Source organism: Tupaia chinensis, unplaced genomic scaffold, assembly GCF_000334495.1.
Source record: "Tupaia chinensis unplaced genomic scaffold, TupChi_1.0 Scaffold000308_1, whole genome shotgun sequence".
Taxonomy (NCBI): domain Eukaryota; kingdom Metazoa; phylum Chordata; class Mammalia; order Scandentia; family Tupaiidae; genus Tupaia; species Tupaia belangeri.
The window spans coordinates 829,459-850,958 of record NW_006159798.1 but is presented as its reverse complement, the minus strand read 5'-3'; positions in this window follow the sequence as shown (position 1 = coordinate 850,958).

Sequence of the window (21,500 nt, the reverse complement as noted above, 5' to 3'; positions counted from 1 at the left end):
TATGTACTTTTAATCTCCACAATAATTCTGCTGGGCAGCCATGAATATTTCTCAGCAGCAGTGACTGGTAAGATAAGTAGCAAAGAGCTAAAACTGAATTTGTACACACCAAGAAAAAAATTGTAGTCTCAATTATTTTTCATGAATCAGTATTACAAGATTTCTTTTTCTCTTCACAAAACCTTTATTTATTTTGGGAACCAGCAGTTAGCGTAATGGCTATGTCACTGGACTCCCACATAGTCGACCACGGTTCGTGTCCCAGACCCGGTGGCTTAAAACTCACGCCGGGCACATGTGCGTGGGGTGTCCAAGGTTCCGAGAGGAGAATGGAGGAGAAGGGATTGCAGCATGGCCATCGCCCCTAGAGAGTGATTTCTCGCTTTCTGTCTCTATGTCTCTGTCTGGTGAGCGCACACGCCCTATAGCGAAAACCTCTCCAAAAAAAAAAAAAACCTTTATTTATTTTGACTATTTTTTTTTTGAGATATCTTTGTTATAGAGCACGTGCAATCGCCAGAAAGACAGAGAGAGACAGAAAACAAGAAAAATAGAGAGACAGAAAGCAAGAAATCACTGCCCCACACCCCATACCCCCTCGCCAGGGGATGGCCATGCCGCAATCCACAATCCCTTTTCTTCCATTCTTCTCTCAGGATCTTGGATACACTTGTACACGCGCCCGGCGTGAGTTTAAGCCACTGGGTCCGGGATTTTAATCAAGGTCAGCTAAGTGGGAGTTCAGTGACATAGCCATTACGCTAACTGCTGGTCCCTATTTTGACTTTTTAAAAATGTTCTTCTTCACATCTAATTGTATTTCTCCACAGCAAGAGGCAACCCTCAGAATGAGAGAATGTATTTGCAAACTATGCCTCAGATAAGGGACTGATAAAGGACTGATAAGGGAGCTCAAGCAGCTTACTCCAACTCCACCAAAAAAAGAAAAAAAAAGTCAATCCAATTAAAAGATGGCCAGGGCCAGCAGGTAGCAAGGTGATTAAGGCATTGTACTCACACATGGATGACTGTGGTTCGTGTCCTGGACCTGGAGGTTTACTTTCTCACTTTTCCTTCCTCCCTCTGTCTCTTATCAAATTTTAATAATGATAATAATAATAATAATAATAATAATAATAAAGCTAAATAAATTATTATTTTTAAAAAAGTTTAAATTAAGATTGGCAGTTGAATTGTGGTTAAGGGACATGGCTGATGGTGGTTCAAGTTCCAGACCCGGTAGCTTGCATTTTAAGTCTCTCTCTCTCTCTCTCTCTGTCCCTCTCTGGTTAAATTGAAAGAAAGAAAGAAAGAAAAGAAAGAAAAGAAAGAAAAAGGAAGGAAGGAAGGAAGGAAGGAAGGAAGGAAGGGAAAAGAAAAGAAAAGAAGTAAGGAAGGAAAAAAAAAGAAGGAAGGAAGGAAAAAAGAAGGAAAGAAAGAAAGTTTGTTAAATAAAATAATTCTTTAAAAAAAAGTTTAAATTAAATGAAAAAAGGTGGGCAAATGAGCTGAAAAGACAACTCTCCAAGGAAGATATACAAATAGACAAAAAAACAATGTTCAGCATCCCTTATAAGGGAGAAGAGACATAAATCAAACAATGAGATACCACCTAACCCTAATCAAAATAACTAAGATAAAAAAATATAAAGAGTGATAAGTTCTGGTGAGGCTGCAGTGAAAAGGGAACTATCCTACAGTGTTGGTGGGAAGTAAATTAGTAAGCTGTGATAATAAAAACAGCATGATACTGGCACAAACAAAGGCATGTAGAGCAATGCAACAGAATAGAACACTCAGAAATAACCCCCAAAACATACAGCCAACTGATTTTTGACAGGGCATAAAGCAGTCCAGTGTGGAAAAGAAAATCTCTTCAGCAAATAGTGCTGGAAAAACTGGATATCCACCTGCAGAAACATGAATCTGGACCCCTATCTCTCACCACTAACAAAAATCAACTCTAAATGGATGAAAGATCAAACATAAAGCTCAAACTAGGGACCAACAAGTGGCATGATGGTTAAGGCACTAGACACTCCTACATGGCTGACCATGGTTCAAATCCTGGACCTGGTGGCTTGTTTTCCCATTTTCCCTCTCTGTCTCACTTTCTTTCTCTCTCTGTGTCTCTCTCTGGTCAAACTGAAATAAATTAATGAATAAATAAGTATTTTTTTAAATAAAGCTTAAACTATAAAACTACTGCTACAAAACATAGGAGAAACTCATGGAGATATGGAATCCTTAAAGATTTCTTAAATAAAACTCCCAGAGCACAGGCAACAATCCTGATAATAGACAAGTTTTAAACCCTTCTGCATGCCAAGAGAAACAATAGGGACAATTACCTTTCAACAACAACAACAAAAACTGGGTAAGACTAAGGAGGTCTGCATCAATTCCCAGTAAGAGAATATTCAATAAAATTATGTTGTCATGTGTACAGATGATATCTAGAAGTAGTGACATGTTACATTTATTTATCTTTATTATCTGATAATATCAAATACAACTTCAAAGTAGGTAAATATTTTATAAACCTTACTTGTCTGCATAATTTATTACATATTTATCTTTGGCCAGATTTATATGGTTTATTTTAAGGACAAAATCCAGCAATGGAAATTAAAACATTAGAGAATATTTATTCTCTTACATAAATTGTGTTGAGAGAATCTAGCTCAAGTTGAGTGATTTTTATTAGAACTTTAACCATTTCTGATTTTGCCCAGTGAGGTCAAATCATATTATGTTCACCTCAGTCAATTTGCTAGGAAACTCACCCACAGATGGTCAGTAATTCACATAAATGGGCAACAGACCACATAAACAACCCTTCATATTCATACATCGTTATTATTAATGGAGTAATAGTTGACAGCTTCCACTCTTTCTCACATGTGTTCTCTTTTAATAGGCAAGAACTATGTGTCTTGGGGCCAGTAGGTGGCCTAGCAGTTAAGGCACTACACTGCCATGTGGTTGACTGCGGTTCGAGTCTCAGACCTGGCAGCTTTAAACTCAAGCCAGGCACATGTGCATGTGTTCCCAAAATCCCAGGAGGAGAGTGAAGGAGAAGGGATTGTGCCATGACCATTCCCCTGGGCAGTGATTTCTCACTTTCTGTCTCTCAGGTGAGCACACATGGCCTATAGCAAAAATCTCTCAAGAGAAAAGAACTATAGAACTATGTTTCTTAATTCTTGTAACTGTTCTGATAGTCCATCTGAGAGAGTGAGAATCCTGGGAAAAAACTTACATTTGCAGATATTTACTCATTTCTGCATAATGTTTCTAGAGAGAAACTGTCTTATAATTAATAAGTGGCAGAAAAGAGCATAAGACCTCAGTATCAAATGAAAACCACGAAAAACTTCTAGGTATAATTGTTAATGTAAATTAAACACAAAGCAGGGATAGCAAGCACCAGGAATAGCATGCTATAGCAAATTGAGAAGGGCTTTGGATATTCACAAACCTAGAGTGAAAACTTGTGACCACTTTTAACTAAATAGATCATGCTGCTCAGAGTCACATGATTTGTAGAAGGTTGTCTTCAGAAAGTTCACAAAAAATGAGTATTATGAGGATAATTATGCATGGATTTCAAAATATTTTGGCACCAAAATAAACTTGTGCTTTAATTGCATTTTCCATAAACTTTTTTAAATTGCCATGTAGTCTTTTTTTTTTTTTTTTTTGAGAAGTTTTTGCTATAGGGTACGTGGGCTCACCAGAAAGACAGAGAGAAACAGAGACAGAAAGTGAGAAATTACCCCCTCAGCGGTGGCCACACCACAATCCCTTCTCTTCCATTCTCCTCTTGAGATCTTGGACCTGCACACACACACGTGCCCGGCATGAGTTGAAGCCACCAGGTCCGGAACTCGAACCAAGGTTGACTACACAGGAGTCCAGTGACATAGCCATTAGGCCAACTGCTAGTCCTGCCATGTAGTCTTTCTAAGACTTCTTACCCACTTGTGAAATCAAGGGCACAGACAGGTTTGTGGTGATCATGGAGTGAGATAATGTGAAGTAGTGTCTGCACAATGTCTGGCACAGAATTCAAGAAATATTAGTTATTTTCTTGGCAATACCTAGTCCTTCAATAAGAAATGTAGGATTTAATTTGTTTTCTAAATTCCCAACACTTCATCAAAGAGTTCCTAGCTTACTAAACATTCATAACTGCACATCCCCCCCCAAAACCAAAACAAACCATGGGAAACTGCCCCATACAGGGAGCCCCTGTTTTGGGGTAGAGGATGTTGAATAGAAGGATTGTCAAGTTTCTTATTTTTCCAAGGTCCCTGACACTTTACTTAATCCCCTCTAATTGTTTGGCTCTTCTTTTCCTTTGAAAACAGCAAACAAATGTCCCTTTAGGGACTCTGTTCTACTCTACTCCCCACAATATTTTCTTCTCTGTCTAAATAATGCAAGTGAGTTAAATACCAGTTTTTGAGTCTAAAGTTGGGCATGAATAAGACTGACTTATAAAATATGTCAATGATGCTTGTTGGAAACAATTAGAAAGAAAAATATGTTTCTTAAGAGATGCTAAGCCAGGGGCCCCTGTATGAGACAATTCCATCTGAGTAGTTTGACACACAGAAACAGGAGTGTAGCATTCATATGTACACATGCACACAGGATGCTATAAAAACACAAACAAGGAACATCTCAGCCACCTGCTTCAAGGATTCCTAGGAGTTTTCTAGGAGGATCAGAGTAGATTTCCTAGAAAAATATATAGATAGGTTCATTGAGAGGAAACGTATGTATAGAGATGCTGTGGTATGAAAGAGACTTAAGGTTTTGGAGAGGAAAATAAATTAAGACTGGCTAGAGACACTGATTTGTGAGCAAGGACCTTGCAGTTTGTGAGGTTGGAGGACCTCAAATAATTTGTCATGATTTATTTTTAAACATACACTCTTTAATTGCAAAAGTAAGTTGTGATGTCAAAGGAAAACAGTTTATGGAAAGATACAACACTACAGAGTAAAAAATAAATGAGTGCATAGCTAATCTCTCTCTCTCTCTCTCTCGCTGTGTAGTGCACTCTATAATGTAATGTGTAATGTTCTTTGTTAAAGATGATAAATATGGCAATATTTTTAATTTTATTATCATACACTGCATGCATATTTTGAAAAACCACTTTGTGCCCCAAAATAATTAAACATAAATAAGAAATTATAAAATAAAACTTAAAAAATAGTAAGGAAAAAAGGCAAATCAGCAGTACAGATAAATAGAAGTTCTAACTTTTAGAAAAAGAGAGCTGGCATCTTCTTCAAATAACATTTCAATTCAAGGAAACTAGATCAGATACAATTGTAAAGAGGTATTTTAATGAATACAATCTCCTACCAATCCTGTGAGTCCAGCTTCTTAGTAGAAGACATATTTTTACTTATATAATATTGTGCAAACTACCCTTATGTGTATTTATAAAATACTATCTGCTATCTGCTTCTATTCTGCATATTTTCCCTTCTTTGGCCTCTGTCAGGAAGTCTACAGTTCTGCACAGAGTGATAGGTGTGTTCAGAGGAATAGTCATGCTAAGGAAGAATGAGTATTTTCTTCCTACTTGTGGTTATCCTTCACTCTGATTTGTGTGTTCCACATATGTAGTTTTATAATTGGTATAACCTAACGTCTATACATAAAGAAAGGAGAAATTATGTTTTTGAAAGCCATTCTGATTGGAGATCTTCAGGACTAGTCTCCTGCAGCCCCTTAAATGCATAGTTTCAATTGATCTGTATTCTGGCCACAGATCTCTTTTTCTCTCTGTAATATTTCCTCAACAAGTCTCTGTTGACTTTTAGTTTTATTCTAGGTTTTGAACTGGGCCCATGAATTTAGTTTCAAACAAAGACAGCATTTGAACAATTCCATTCTTATATTTACTCTTTTGTAAATTATACACATTGCAAATCTTGTTTTTCAGGTACTGTTAATAAACTCTGAAGTAGAAATGGACATGGAGTTTGGAAACTAGCAGTCCTGGGTTCAAATAATCTGTGAATTATGAATATCTTTTAAACCTCTCCAAATCTCAATTTGCTTATTTTAAATATGAGATAATGCTACTGATTTCATGGTGGATGTTAAACAAAAAAGACCCATACACTGCCTCATACCTTTTATAGCCACAGATATGAGACTTACCATCCTCCTACTACACTGAATACTTCTGGAGGGACGTGGCCTTTTGTGGTTTGATCAAACTATCTTTCAAAGCACCCAGCAGAGTGCTAAGCAAATAGTGAGAATTCAGTAAAGAGTGAAAGAAGGAATAGCAAAGAATATATTCCTGAAAGAAGTAACTGAGTCATTGACACTCTGGACTACATGGAAGAGCTGAGAAGTGGAGAGAGCATCAGGGTGTGTGTTTATGTGTGTGTGTGTGTGTGTGTGTGTGTGTGTGTGTGTGTGTGTATGTGGGCATGTGCATGTGTGTATGTGTGTGTGTGCATGCCTGTGTGTCTGTCTACGATAGATGTAGATGCTAGAAATGAGATATAAAATTAAATCAAATGTCACCATTTTACCAAACTATGCTTTTATCTATCATAATTTGAAATTAATCTGAACTGCTTTCTGTTGTTTGATGGAGGGAAGAGGGTTTTCTTTCTTTCAGAACCAAGACCAGCATTTGGTTATAATCTAGAAACTAAGTGTGACAGTGGCACTTTTTGTCAGGAGCTCATGCTGCTGTCAGCTGGATCACACATCCATGAAGGAGAGTGATTGGTATGATAGGCAGGCAGGAAGTCTTGCTTTGATCCTCCCAACAAGGATGAGTCTTTGAGAATTGGGATGTTCTGTCCTGAGTTGCTCTAATCACCCAACCTACAATCTCCCTAGAATTAATTTCTTTCCCAGGTGCCCCTGATGCTACAGTTAAAAGCTTCCTGTGGCTACGGAAATTATATGGCACAGTAACTAATTACAGGTTATAAAAATAAAAAAGGGAATTGGGAAGTAGCCCTAGAGTAACTACTGAGCAGACAGAGTCAGGGGTGGATGTAAGCTAATTGGCTTCCTGACAGAGTTCTTCTACAGGGTCTCCAGGCAGCTTTTTATTTTAATGAGTGTTTGCTGAGATTAGAGCATTCTCTAAGCCCCCCAGATATGAAATGGCTGAAGAGAATAAACTCTGTAACAGGCCCTGAGGTTTCTGGACTCAAACAGGCTATCATATAAGAAGGTACAGTGCAGTTTAATTTTAATTATTTGACTTACTCGTTTCCTCCTGTATCTAGGGACAGGTGGCCTTATTTGCACATTAGGGGCAATATAAAACTGCCAATCAAATATTTGCTCTTATAATTATTTCTTAGACTGAAACTCATGTCCCAATCCTAAACCTGAGATTCTACCTATAATGTCTCTGAGTCAGAGCCTTAATAAATGCTTAGTGTTTTGATTATTTATAAAACATATTTAATTTGTCATTGTTCTAGTTCATTTTCTATAATCTATTTAATCAGAAAGCTCATCAAATTTGTGTGTGTGTGTGTGTGTTTGATATGTTTATTATCTATACAAAGAGGGAATTCTATCAGAGTGACCTTCTTACCCTCCTATTGTCATAGTAATATCATGAGTTCAAAAATAAATCTAACAATATATTCTGAGTCACATGATTATAGAAAGTAGTTTTACAGAGAGAAGCGCAGGTTGTGATTCTCAGGAATATTCCTTCAAAGGACATAGCACTGATACTTAGATGGAATCTTTTAACTAAATGCAATTTAGATAAGCAGAAAAATGGAATAAAACCTGGAAAAACAAGTCTGTTGATACAGAATCTTGAAGAGTAGACTGGAAGGATCAGTTTGAGTGTATCAGTGAATGTAACTTGAGAAGAAGAGATAAGTAAGAATGGCCAGCAAGGTTATGCCAGACAAAGAAGACCAATTAGGGGCGAAGAACAACCTTGGGAGATAATTCTGGTTTGGTGTATTGATCATAAATTAAAACAAGAGGACCAAAGTTGGTGCTTCAGATTACGTGATGTCTCCAAGGACTCACAGATGTCACAATAAGATATAAATAAGAAAAGGAAACAGATCAGAAGATTTAGACTTGTTATAAAGAACAATTTATCTGTGAACACACTCTTTAAGCGTTCCTGCTTGCTTGTTTTCTGTTCTCATGAAGCTTTATGCTTTGTTGCATACTTAGTGAGGCATGGGACAATTATTTGTGATGCAGAAAATCTATTAGTTTAGAGAAAATAGTGTTGGATTAAGACACAAAGAATATTCTTTTTATTTTTTTTTTTAAATTTACCACTTACTGGCAATGGAACCGAGATAAAATATATCATCTTCTATATTATTTTTACTCTGTTGTGGTAGTCGCCTACCATTGGTGTTGGTATTTTCTTTGACTTTGCCACTCCCCACATCTTCCCTAAGTGATTATGTTTATATTTTGGCTTCTATCACTACCCAAATATGATTTCCAAAGAATGTTTTTCAATCCAGATATCTCTCTAAGCTTTCAGACCATCGTATTTGCCTGTTTTCGTAACACCTCCAGTCTAATAACCACATATATCTTAAAATTAATACATCTAAAAAAGATTTTTTTAAAAATTTTTCCTCATTCACACTAAGAAACTACCTCTCCTACATACTTTTTTCTAATGGATAGTAACTTCTCTATTTTACATGTTTTTTTTTTTTTTTTTTTTTTTCCGTAGATGAATTTGTACCTCAACTGGCTGGGGAAAAATAAATTTACAGTCCTGGCCATGGGATTAGGAGGTAGGGGTCAGGAGCATGCTAGTGTGGAGGGGATTAGTGCCTTCATTAAAGGAGGATTCAGAAGGCTCCCTTGTCCATTTTTCTTTGTGAGAACACAGCAAGAAAGTCTGTGAAGGAACATGACCTCACCAGACATTAATGTCACCTTGGTCTTGGCCCTTCCAGCTTCCAAAACTGTTGGAAGTGAATTTCTACTGTTCATAAGTTACTCAGTCGAAGGGTATGTTATTTTAGCAACTCAAATGAAACAAGACAAATACCTTATATTTGTATGAACAATAGAATATATTACATATGTGTTTTCAAAAATCCTGTGACTTAAAAGAATCAATTTTAAAGACAAACTTAGTCTATAAAAGAGGTTATAAAAAAAAAGTTGTTAGGAAAGCAACCAGACATCACTTATATTTCAACATTCCCACAATCAACTGCCCTTTTTAAACAAAAATAGTCTGTACCTGATTATCTCACATTTTCAGTACTCTGCAGTTTTTTACTAATTAGTGATTTTTTTAAAAAAAAGAATGAATGCTTGTCTAATGGACTTGTAATTGTATCTGTACGTGACTCAGAAAGAAACAGTTCACATGCACACAGACATATACACTCTTATGCAGGAGCTGCTGAAACAACTCCCTCTGATATAGCAAACTCTGAATGAAGGCTTACGCTGAGCATGCTGGACATTGTTCCAGTATTTAGGGAAATTTACACTTGTTTCCTGCTTTTTGCAGTCATGTCTTTTTTATCTTTCTTTCACAAATCTCAAAGCATCAGTGACACATCTGAGTCGATAAAACCTCAGATTAGAAGTGAGAAATCTAACAGAATACCAGATATAAATGGAGAAGACAAATTGAGTTCCTTTAGAATGGATACAGACAGTGCATTTTTAAAAATAATTATTTATTTAATTTTATTTTTTCATTAATTTATTTTAATTTGACCACACACACACACATACACAGAAAGAGAGAGAGAGAGAAAAGGAAAGTGAGAAAGCAAGACACCAGGTCCGGGGCTCAAACAGTTGTGGGCAATGTGGGAATGTTCAGTGCCTTAACCACCAAGCCACCTGCTAGTCCCAGGCAATGCAAATTTCACTCTTGCCTTTCTATCTCAGAGTGGAAAGTACAAAGATAATTCACGTACTATTAAATTCACTGTTCTCCAATTTAAAGAGTATGATTCATTCCTTTTCATGCTTTCACAAAATTTTGCAACTGTCACCACAAGCTAATTTAAAATACAATCTACTTTGGTCAGTCCACAATCTCCCCCTATACTTTAGCAGTTCTGTCATCTCCTTCCTGCCCTTCACTAAGAAAATGTTCATCTACTTTATGTCTAGACAGGGTTCCCTATTCTGAACATTTCACATGGCAGGTCATCAGAAGCATCATCTTTTGTTACTAGCTTCTTCCCATAAGATAATGTATCCAAGGTCCATCCCACTTTTATAATGTATTAGCCCTACATTCATTTTACTGAAGAATATTCTACTGTATGAATAATGATATTTTGTTTCTCTATTTGTGAGACTATAGACATTTAGGGTTTTTGCACTCCCGGCAATTATACAAGGGGTCTTCAAAAATTCACAGAAAGTGTGTATACAACTGTACATGGATTTCAAATTTTTTGCATCAAAATAAATTTGTGCTTGGGAACCAGCAGTTAGCGTAATGGCTATGTTGCTGGACTCCCACGTAGTCGACCGCGGTTCACGTCCCGGACCCGGTGACTTAGAACTCACACCGGGCGCATGTGCATGCGTGCCCAAGATCCCGAGAGGAGAATGGAGGAGAAGGGATTGCGGCGTGACCATCCCTTCCTGGGGGGTGATTTCTCGCTTTCTGTCTCTCTGTCTGTCTCTGTCTCTGTCTGGCAAGTACATGTGCCCTATAGCAAAAACCTCTCCAAAAAAAATATTTGTGCTTTTATTCCATTTTTCCATGAACTTTTTAGAGTTTCTGCAAAGATAATGCTGCTATGAACATTGAATATAAGTTTTTTTGTGTGTGGACATATGTTTTTACTACTCCTGGGTATATAGCTGGGGTGGAATTAGAAGATCATACAGATAACTCTAATCTTTTAAGAGACTGTTCTAAAATATTCTGTAACTTTGTACATTCACCAGCAGTATTTGAGAGTTTCATTTTCTGCTTCTTTTGTCAACACTTATTATCTCCCTTTTTGATTTTAGCCACCCTAGTGATTGTAAAATGGTAACTCTTCACTTTGGTTTGAATTTTCATAAAAACTGATGATACTAGGATCTTTTCATGAGGTTACTCACAATTTATATGTCCCTTCTGACAAAAGGGTTATTTAAACCACTCGCTAATTTTTAACCAGATTTCTATTTTTACTTGTGTTAGTTACATTTTTATTTCTATTTTAATTTCTTTTTCATGACTGAGAGCTCTTTATTCTGAAAGGTTTTATTTTCTTCACTGTCAGTAACTTGCAAATAAATATTTCCTCCTACGTGATTGCCTTTTCACTTTCTTGATGTAGAATTTGTCATACAAAAGTTTTAATTTTGATAAATTCTGATTAATTTATACTTTTGTCTCTTGTGCTTTTAATGTCATACAATAAAAAAGCATTCCATGGGACCAGCAGATGGTGTAATGGCTATGTTGCTGGACTCCCATGTAGTTGACCGTGGTTCAAGTCCTAGACCTGGTGGCTTAAATTCATGCTGGGTGCGTGTGCGTGCCTGCCCAAGGTCCCAAAAGGAGAATGGAGCAGAAGGGATTGTGGCGTGGCCATTCCCCCTGGGGAGTGATGTCTTGTTTTCTGTCTCTCTGTCTCTCTTTCTAGTGAGAGGTTGTGCCCTATAGCAAAAACATGTTGGAAAAAAAAGTATTCCATAATCCAAGGTTGCAATTATTACTCTCATATTTTATTCAGAGTTTTATAATTTTAGGACTTAAATTCAGATTTTTAATTTATTGTGAGTTCATTTTTATTTTTTGTATATAAGGAAAGGATATATCTGAATTATTTTGCATGTCAATATCTAGTTGTCCTAACATCCTTTGATACAAATCTTTTCTTTCCCCATTGAGTGTTCTTGACACCTTTGTCAAAAATCAGTTAATTGTAGATATACTAGTAAATTTAATGGAATTTCAATTCCAGTTCATTAATCTGTAGGTTGTTCTTATGCTAGTAATATACAGTCTTGATTATTATAGTTTACAGTAAGATTTAAAACAAGAAAATATGTCTTCCATCCTAGTTATTTTTCCTTTCTCTTGAGATTGTTTTCACTGGTCTGCTTTCTTGTATTTCTGCATGCATTTTATGATTTGCTTGTTGATTTCTGTAGAGAGAAAAAAGTGCAAGTGGAATGTTGATAGAGATTGTATTAACCCTCTAGATCATTAGGAAGAATATTGTTATCTTAAGAATATTAAGTGTTCCAGCCAATGAAGATGGGTATCTTCGTTAAGGTTTTCAGCCACCTGGCAGTGTTCTGTGTACTTCCATAGAAAAAGCCTTGCACCTGGGACCAAAAGTTGGCATAATATCTATATCCCTGGACTCCCATGTAATTGACCATGGTTTGAGTCCCAGACCCGGTGGCTTAAACTCATGCCCGGCATGTGCGTGTATGTGCCCAAGATCCCGAGAAGAGAATGGAAGAGAAGGGATTGTGGCGTGGCCATCCCATAAGAGGGTAATTTCTCACTTTCTGTCTCTGTCTTTCTGGTGAGTGCATGCACCCTGTAGCAAAAAACTCTCAAAAAAAAAAAAAAAAAAAGAAAAAGCCTTGCACTTCCTTTTTTATTTTTGCTATAGGGCGCGTGTGCTCACCAGAGAGACAGAGAGATACAGAGAGACAGAAAGCAAGAAATCCCTCAGGAGGGATGGCCACACCACAATCCCTTCTCCTCCATTCTTCTCTCAGGATCTTGGGCACACACGCACACGCGCCTGGTGTGAGTTTAAGCCACCGGGTCCAGGACTTGAACTGTGGTCGACTATGTGGGAGTCCAGCGACATAGCCATTATGCTAACTGCTGGTTCCCCACACTTCCTTTTTAAAATTTTTTTTCTGAGTCTTATTTTTTATGGTATTATGGTATTTGTTATTTTAGTTAATTAACTAATTTTTATGTATTTAATCACTGTGTGTCATTACAGCATACCAAATGAACTTTTCCATCATGAATACACTGCATATTGGTCCAGTCATAAACTTTATAATCAACAGATTTCTTTGCATTTTGGGTTCCTTAAACGTTTTGCCTTTTTCTTCTTCTCTGTGATTCCCGCCCTCTCACCCATCCCCATTTCCTACCCTTGTCTCCCACCATCTCCAGTACTGTCATTGCTCCCCATGCTTTTATACCTTCCAGTCATTAGTACAGTCACTCTGGAGATTAACACAGAGGTTCCTCAAAGATCTACACATACACCTATGAGAAATTCCACTCAAGAGGATCTACGCAAAGGATAGGAAAGCACGCAGTTGGAAAAACAAAAAAAATTGCACATCCATATTTAATGTAGCACTATTCACAATTGCTTAGATATGGAACCAACCCAAATGTCCATGAGCAGAGGAATAGATTGATAAAGTGTGGACATGTGCACTATAGAATACTTAGCTATGAAAAAACAATGAGACCCTGGAATTTGATAGAAACTGGACAAATTTGGAAGACTTACTTCTAAGTGAAGCAAGCCAGACAATGAAAGAGAGGCATTGCATGTCCCCATTCAATATATACTGAATGTCGGCATAATGGTTATGTTTCTGGACTCCTTCATAGTCAACCATGGTTTGAGTCCTGGATCTGGTAGCTTAAAACTCATGCCAGGCATGCGTGCATGCCTAAAATCTCAAAAGGAGAATGGAGAAGGACTTGTGGTGTGTTCACCTCCCCTAGGGTTGATTTCTAGCTTTCTGTCTCTCTCAGTCTCTCTGGCAAACACACATACCCTATAGCAAAAGAAATCTCTAAAAAAAATAAAAAAAAAAAAAGGCAGGTTCTGGACCAGCAAGTAGTGTAGATGTTAAGGCACTGGATCCCCCATGATAGACTGCATGGCTTGAATCCTGGACTCAGCATCTTGAAAATTACACTGGGCATGTATGCATGCTTGTCCATGATCCCAAGAGGAGAAATAAAGGATAGTGGCATGGGCTTCACTTCCAGAGGGTGATTTCTCTCTCTCTCTCTCTCTCTTCCCTCACTCCCTAATGAGCGCACACTCTCTATAGCAAAAATTCAGAAACAAATAGAAAAAGGTAGATTCCATGCCAACCCTGTAGCCTAATAGTTAAGAGAGCCAGATGGCACATGGTCAACTATACAATTTGAATCCTGACTCTGATGGCTTGAAAAATACACTAGGTACATGTACATGCATGTCCAAGCTTCCTACAGGATGAAGAAATGGAGAAGAGAGTGTGACGTGAGCACACCCCACTGAAGGCTGCTTTCCTCTTTCTATTTCTCTCTCTCTCTCTGTGGTAAGCAGGCCCAGCTATAGTTGTACAGTGATAGCATAACAGTTGTATTCTATGATGGCAGCAGCCATATGGATGCTCAGACTTGGTTTCTGATTGATCAATACACACCAGGCTAGCACATATGTGCTTGTGATCCTGGTTGGCTGAGAGGGCTGGGTGAAGTATTACAGGCTAAGGCTCTACCTATGGTTCTTGTCTTTCCAGCTCTCTCCCTCTATCTCATAAAATAAATAAATAAACTTAAAAACAAAAGAGGATTTCTTCTAAATCACTGTGCCATGATGCCCCATTTGACATGTCTGAGGACTGAAATACCTCATTTCTTTACAACTCAAATACACATAGATTACACAAGCTCTATGTACTAAGTGGTGGTGATGTAAGGGGCTCAAATAAAAAGGGAGATACACAAATGTGTGTAAAATTAAATTTGTTCATTATGTCCCTAAGTGTTAAATTAGCATCAATTAGATATTCTGGATCCAGATTTGGTTGGTTATTAGGAAGCATTCTCAAAAATATTCAGTATGGACAAAGTTTCTCTGACAGGCAGTGCAATTTTGCCAGTGGAGATATGTAAATAGTCTCTGAGGTAACATTTTGACTGTATGTTCCAAAATAGAGTTTAGCCTTAGACATAACAGAGGAAAAATAGATAATGAGAAGCTAGAAATTAAAAGATTCTTAGCACTTTATGAGTCTATTCAGATGTTCACATTTCAAGTGTGAGTGTCCATTAAGACTAATACAAGGGGTGGGGGGAGGCAACAGGTGATGTAGTGGTTAAGGTGCTGGACTCCCACTTAACTGACCATGGTTCAAATTCTGGACTTGGCAGCTTGAAACTCACACTGGGTATGTGTGTGGTGTGTACCCAAAAATCCCAGGAGGACAATGTAGGAGAAGGGATTCTGGCATGGCCAACCCCACTGGGGAGTGATTTCTCACTTTCTTTCTCTCTGTCTCTCTGGTGAATGCACACTCCCTATGGCAAAAATATCTCTCTCTATAAAAAAGAATAATATAAGGACTCTTTCAAAAAGTTCATAGAAAATGTATATTATGAACAAATTCTGTCCGAATTAAAAAAATTATCAAAATAAACTCATACTTTAATTCTACTTTTCCTCAGTTTTTGTTATAGGGTGTATGTGGCTTGCCAGAGAGAGAGAGACAGAGAGAGGAAAAGTGAAAGATCATCCCCTATTGGGGATGGCATGCCATAATCCCTTCTCTTTCACTCTCTTTTTGGGATTTAGGGCATAAATGGACACATGACCAGCATGATTTGCAAGCTGTTGGGTCTAGGACTTGAACCATATAGTCAGCCATGTGGGATCCAGGTGTCTTAATCTCTGTGCCACCTGCTGGCCCTCTTTAAACTTTTTGAAGTCCCCTTGTATAGTAAATGGTTGATCTTCAAGCCTATTTCAGCCTTGAGATTATCTTTGAGAATATTCTATTCAACATACATTGTGGACCAGTTGTTGTAATAATTTCTTTATGTTCATTGTGTATATCACCTTTATCCCATCTTATGGATCATGTAGAAATTTATAGATGAGAAAGGAGTGGCTTTTATGAGGTTACATAGCTGGTGTGTGATGGAGCAGAATTTTTATTTTAGACAATTTTGACTCATGGTCTTTTAATCAGCACATTCCAGCATGTGGTGTCTTTTTCTGCATGTATTTAGAAATCAATGGATACTCTTGGAGAAAGAGTGAAATCCCCCTCCCCCCCCCCATGCCCCTGGAAAGGAGTAACCTTGCAACTGATTTGTGAGCAGAGCACTCAAAGAAAATATTTGAGATTTCCAGGTTCCCAACCCATCCCTGTGATCTCAGGTAGCTTTTGTGAATTTACAAGTAAAATGAATGCAAGGGGCAGGGGAAAGTTGCAAAAGAGCGAAGACAAAAGGAGATCTGAGAAAAATGTATTTTCCCAGTGGGATGATATTTATCCAATTAACTCCTTGGGCTGCCGGTCCATGAATTACCAAACTCCTCTCAATGCTAGGCAGTTTTCTCCAGGAGCTGACTGGCTTGGAATGTGAAGAATATGTAAAGCAACCCAATAATACAGACACAGTCAGGGTGCCTCACTCTGAGGAAGGGCAGTGCCTGCAGTGTTGTGGTTTCCATTTCCTGTGCTTGCACATCAAAGTGCCTCAGAGCAGCCCTTAGTGAGGAACAGGCAGCTCTGCTCACCTCCTCATTCCTTTCTCCCAGGATAGAAAAGTGGAAATAAGAAAGCCATGTTTTCTTTTTTCTTTTCATTCCAAGTCTATTCTTTCTTTTTTTTTTCCCTAAATTAAAATAGACTCTGCATAAGTAAAGGTCAGTCCAGGTATTCCACTTTATTCATTAACATCAAATTGATATCTAGCTGTCCCTGCTTCCAGCTCTTTTAGCAAATCAAGATGCTTGAAGATGCCATCAGTAAGGGCCAGTGAAGCATTTACGGAACTATTGCAGAGGCAAGAGTCCATTGTTATTTAGTTTAGAATATATGTTTTGTATGTACAGCAGCACTGTAAATATAATCTTTACTAGATTTAATACTATACGATTAATTCTAGAGATAAGGACTTTTCTGGGAAAACAAAACAAAACAAAACAGAAACAAAAACATAAAACCAGTAAGACAATTGTACATTTTCGATTGCTTGGAGGTATTGGTCCTTCTAGATGCAGAAGTGTGAAAGTCAGACAGCCTTTATAACACGCTGTAGTACTTTCCTCTATAGCTTTATCGTTACTTATGTTGACATATATTTTTATGGCCGAGAATGTATAGGCTCTCTAGAGAAGTTAGATAGATTGTTAATAAATATAGTATGGAGTGGAAGGGAAGAAAGGCATCAATAGAACAATTAACAGATAAGCAACGCAGAAAAGAATGTATCACAAAGACTCTACAAATTGTATTGTAGCCTGGCCAATTTCAAGAACATAGTAGGAACTGACAAAATCTTTAATAGTTGGGCAAATCATAGTAAGTGGACAAAGTTCATTCAAAGACTTACATGAATGTTAAATTTAGGCAAGGAGACACAAGGAAAAGTTGGTGAATCCTTCACTTATCTAATATGTAGCACTGTAAGTAGCAAAATTGAATACCAAGTGTGATTTGCTGTGAGTATATTTGTGAATATATAGGAATTAAAAGATCGTTTTGGGGGAACCAGCAGATGGTATGACAGTTGCGTTGCTGGACTCCCACAGAGTTGACCATGGTTAGAGTCTCGGATTGGTGGCTTCAAACTCAAGCTGGGCACACATGTGTGTGCTTCCCCAAAATCCCAAGAGGAGAATAGAGCAGAAGAAACTGTTGCCTAGCTATTCCCCTCCACCCCACCCCAATTCCATGCTCTCTGTCTCTCTGATGAGTACACGCACCGTGTAGAAAAAAATAAAAATAGAATTGCAAAGAATTGTTTTAGGAATATATTCACTTTATTAAAATTAATTTTTGTGTGTGTTTATCTACATATTTTTAATCTGCCAAAAGGTGCAGTTGCTGACCAAGGAGCAACAAAGAAAGGGACAGAGAAAGCACGCCTTTGTGCAGCATGGTCACTCCACAGACCCTTGTTTTCTATTTCTTTAGCCTGTTAAGATTTTGGCCATGCACACACACACATACATGCCCAATGTGTTTTTCAAGCCACCAGGGCCTGGATCCAAACCCCATAGCTATGTGGGATTCTGCTTCCTTAATCACTAGGCCATGGAACCAGTCCTAATCTTTTTTTTTTTTTGTAGATAATTATAGACTCACCGCAGATGTAAGATGTACTAAAAAGATGCTGTATATTCATTTTCCTGAAAGGTAATTTCTTGTTAAACTATGGTGTTATATTAAAAATAATATTGATATTGATTTAATTTAGATTCAGAAAAGATCCATCATCATAAGAATTTCTCATTTGTTCTCTGATAGCCATAGTCAACTTCCTTTGAACATTTATATGTAAGTTTTTGTGTAAACATAAGTTATTTTCTGAAAAAAAAAAAAAAGTCCATGAGTACAGTTGTTGATGAGTTGCATAGTAACTGTATGTGTAATTTTATAATAGCTAGCCTAACTGTTTTCCAGAGTGGCTGGACCATTTTATACTCCCCTCTGTAAGCCATGAATGACTACTTTGTTTACATCTTGGCCCATGTTTGAAGTTGTTACTTTTTTTAATGTTAGCCGTTCAGTATGTGCGCAGTGTTATCTCCTGATTTCAGATTTCATTTCCTTGAGGGCTAATGGTACTGAATGTGTTCTCACGTGCATATGTGCCTCCTGTATTTGTCTTTGCTAAAATGTCTACTCATATCTTCTGTCCATATTCTAATTGGATTGACATTTTTTAACTGTTGAGTTTTGAGACTTCTTTTTATATTTTAAATATCAATACTTAGTTTACCATATGAATTTGCAAATATTTTCTCCCAAAATGTAGTGTTTTTTAATCTCTTCCAAGGCCTTTTGATATCCAAGATTTTTTCATTTAAAAAACTTTTAATTTTAGAACACATTTATAAATAGAGAAAAATTCTGATTATAGTATATATTTTCTGTACCATATTCTCCTGGTAATAATACTTAGCTTTACTATGATATATTTGTTTTTTCTCCAGATATTAATACTTAGCTTTACTATGATATATTTGTTATAATTTATGTACCAGTTTTTATGCCTAGTTTATTGAAGTTTTTGCTTTATCCAGACAGCCTAATTATTTATCTTATTTTTTTTTCTGTCTTAGAATCTCATTCCAGGTATCTCGTTACATTTAGCAGTAATGTCCCTTTAGATACTCTTGTCTGCGACATTTCTTAGACTTTCCTTCTTTTTGATGGTCATTGTAGTTTTGAGGAGGACTAACCAGTTTTTTTGAAGAATTGAGACTTGTCAGCATACTACATGTTATAGGCAACTGTGAAAAGCTCATGGAGGAGACCATTAGATGGCGCAGTAGTTACATTACTGGACTCCCACTTAGCTGACAATGGTTCGAGTCCCAGACCTGGTGTCTTAAAACTTACACCAGGTACAGGTGTGTGCATGTCCGAAATCCTGAGAAGAGAATGGAGGAGAAGGGATTGTAGCATGGCCATCACCCCAGGGGGTGATTTCTTGCTTTCTCTCTCTCACTCTCTCTCTCTCTCTGGTGAGTGCACATACCCTGTAGCAAAATTCTCTTGGAAAAAAAATTGAGCTCTGAGCTTTTCACTTTATTTCTGTAATTATTATAGCATATAAGGCATATGTGTTAGTAGCCTTCACACATAAATGTGTGTGCGCGCATGCACAAACACACACACACACACACACACACACACACACACTAGTTATTTGCAGTAGACAGTTGTTTCCCTTATTCTCTTGCTTAGGTAGGCATTTCATTACAAATAAATCAAGATGCTGATTTAATTAATCATAGACCTATTGCATGAGAAGGATTTCTAATATCTAATTTCATATTGAAAAGAAGCTCAATACTGTGAAAGTTCAAAATGTAGTCATTTGTGTCAATTTGTATCAACCCTGACAAAAATGAGCCAGCAAGGCCATGCAAAGGTGTTTTTTTCACACTTAGCATGCATGAAAACCAGAACTGTTATCTAAACAACTCTGCCAGAACCACAGTGTTGCACTATAAACCTCTGTATCCTGCCATAAACATCACCTTTATGAAAACATCTGCCCATAGTGGACTGACACCACCCTCATTAGTGAACCTAGTAGACAAGGATAATTGTCCCAAAACAACTAGTATAATCCCCTTTACCTCTCCCCAGTTTGTGGATTTGTCTTTAAAACCTGAGGATTAGGGACCAGCAGATGGCATAATATTTATGTCACTGGACTCCCAAGTAATTGACTGCAGTTCCAGTCGCAGACCTGGCAGCTAAAAACTCACAATATACCATGTGCATGTGTGCCCAAAATCCTGAGAAGAGAATGAAAGAGAAGGGATTGTGGCATGGCTATCTCTCCCTGGAGATGCTTTCTTGCTTCTGTCTCTGTCTCTCCAGTAATCATCTGCACGCTATAGCAAAAATCTCTTTCTAAAAAAATAATAAACAAAAAACAAACATAAAACAAAACAAAAAACCCTGAGGATTTTCAGTCCACAGTGAGCATGTCTGGGGCTACTTTAATCGTGCTCATTCACACCGTGCCAGTTATAGTCCTCATGTTTAAGCTTAGAATAAAACTTCAATATTTTACACAATTTGACTATTTCTGTTAACGATGTGTTCTGAGCCAATGCTATTACCAAACTAATCTCAGAATCTCATCTCTGAGGCTCTGGTCCTTACCTCCATTATTCATACAACCATAGTTTTAAAATCAGAATACAGTCAGGAAAACAGAATTCACACTAAAAAGGGGAATGAATAAAATAATTTAGTTAAATCTTTGTTAGAGAAATGAAAGATCCAAAAGAAAATTCTGAGATAATTCAGAGGCAATCACTGCAGTGGGAATCTCCCAGTCTTAAGGTGAGTAAGCAACACAGATGAGGCTGGTTAATAGAATCTCTATGTTTGGGGGACTCAGGGTCCACACGTTTGAGGAAACTACTTCCCAGTTTTTTTTGACAACCCAGAGTTTAGAGGAGAATTTTGTAGACATGGAGGTCAAATTTATAAGTTGAAGTCATTACAAAATAATATTGGTAACTCAAGAGCTGGAAAGAGAACCATCACAGAGTTGAGACCACAGAAGAGGAAACTGCTTACCTGGGACACTTCTGAGAGTGCATGTTAAGTTGGTTCTGGTAGTGACAAATACAGCTAGATATACAACCAAGTACTTACTCTTGATTAAGCGTAATTACCAGGGCAATATTGATAGCAACAGCTGATATATGGAAGGATGACATCTTGGCTTTCTAGCTTGTCCTTAATAGGACCTAATAGGAAGCCGTCTTTCTGCTGTGAAAGAGGCCAGGCAAAGATAAAGAGCCATTTACAGAGTAGATTTTATAGGGCTTGAGGAGATAGGTGTGAGAATTCTACCCTAATTCTATTATATATATATCTATATACAACATATATTATTTATATATTATGTATTATACATATAATTTTATTATATATAATTTATTTTATATATTATATATACTCTACATATATATAAATTCTATATACTCTAGTTATAGATATATACACACACATATATATTATATATAAATTTA